This window comes from Arachis ipaensis, chromosome B7, assembly GCF_059453495.1.
Source record: "Arachis ipaensis isolate K30076 ecotype BB chromosome B7, ASM5945349v1, whole genome shotgun sequence".
NCBI lineage: Eukaryota > Viridiplantae > Streptophyta > Magnoliopsida > Fabales > Fabaceae > Arachis > Arachis ipaensis.
In genome coordinates, this window is record NC_142442.1 from 61,792,171 (window position 1) to 61,793,101 (window position 931).

General features: G+C 44.1%; 1 non-coding gene across 1 annotated transcript; it reads left to right on the forward strand.

Moving 5' to 3' along the window:
- The first annotated feature begins 601 nt into the window (after positions 1 to 601).
- On the forward strand, positions 602 to 709 carry LOC148552784 (small nucleolar RNA R71). Its single transcript, XR_015893895.1, has one exon. It is a non-coding gene; the product is annotated as a small nucleolar RNA R71 (small nucleolar RNA).
- Positions 710 to 931: the final 222 nt, after the last annotated feature.

The following is a 931-nucleotide window of genomic DNA, read 5'->3' on the forward strand; positions in this document are numbered from 1 at the left end:
AAGGCTGGTTCTGGTTCTGCTGCCTGTTGTTGTTATTATTTTACCTCTGATTTCCCTGATTGTCTCTGCCTCCTCTGTTGTTGTTGTCCCTCCAATTCTAGTTAAAATTGTCTTGCCATCCATGGCTGTAATTGCCACCTTGATTGTACCCTTGGTTGGGGCGGTCATAGAAGTTATGAGTGGCTGCCACGGTGTTGTCTTCCTACTGGAGCTGTGGACATTCATCAGTATAATGGCTATAATCAGCACAGACTCCGCAAACTCTCTGTGGGACTAACTGTTGGCTTTGCTGTGGTGGAGAAGGTTGAGCTTACTGAACTTGTTGTTGATTCAATTGCATCTGCTTTAGCAAGTTGGTCATTTTACAGATACTCTGAGTTAGAGCAGCAGTCTCTCTGCTAGAGGATACTTCTGCAACGGCTTTTGAACGGCCTTGTTTCTGCCTGTGATTCTGAGTAGATTCAGCTAAGTCGTTGATCAATTACCATGCCTCATCAGTGGTCTTGTACTTTTTCATAGACCCATTGCTAGCACTTTCCAATGTGGTCTTATCTTGGGGCCTCATGCCCTGTGTGACGTAACCGAGTAACACTATCTTGTCAATCATATGGTGGGGGCATGCTTCCAGAAGATTATTGAAGCGCTCCCAGTATTCATAGAGAGTCTCGAATTCGTCCTGAACAATCATGGAAATGTCTTTCCTCAGTTTATCAGTAACTTCAGCTGGAAAGAACTTTTCCAAAAATTCTCTTCTAAGTGTATCCCAGTCGGATACAATTGCTGCGGGTTGAGTGTAGTACCACTCTCTTTCCTTTCCCTCAAGAGAAAACGGGAAAGCTTTCAACAAAATTGAAGTTTTATTTGCACCATCACGCCTGACAGTAGAACAGGCTGCTTGAAAATCTCTCAGGTGCTTGATTGGCTCTTGAGC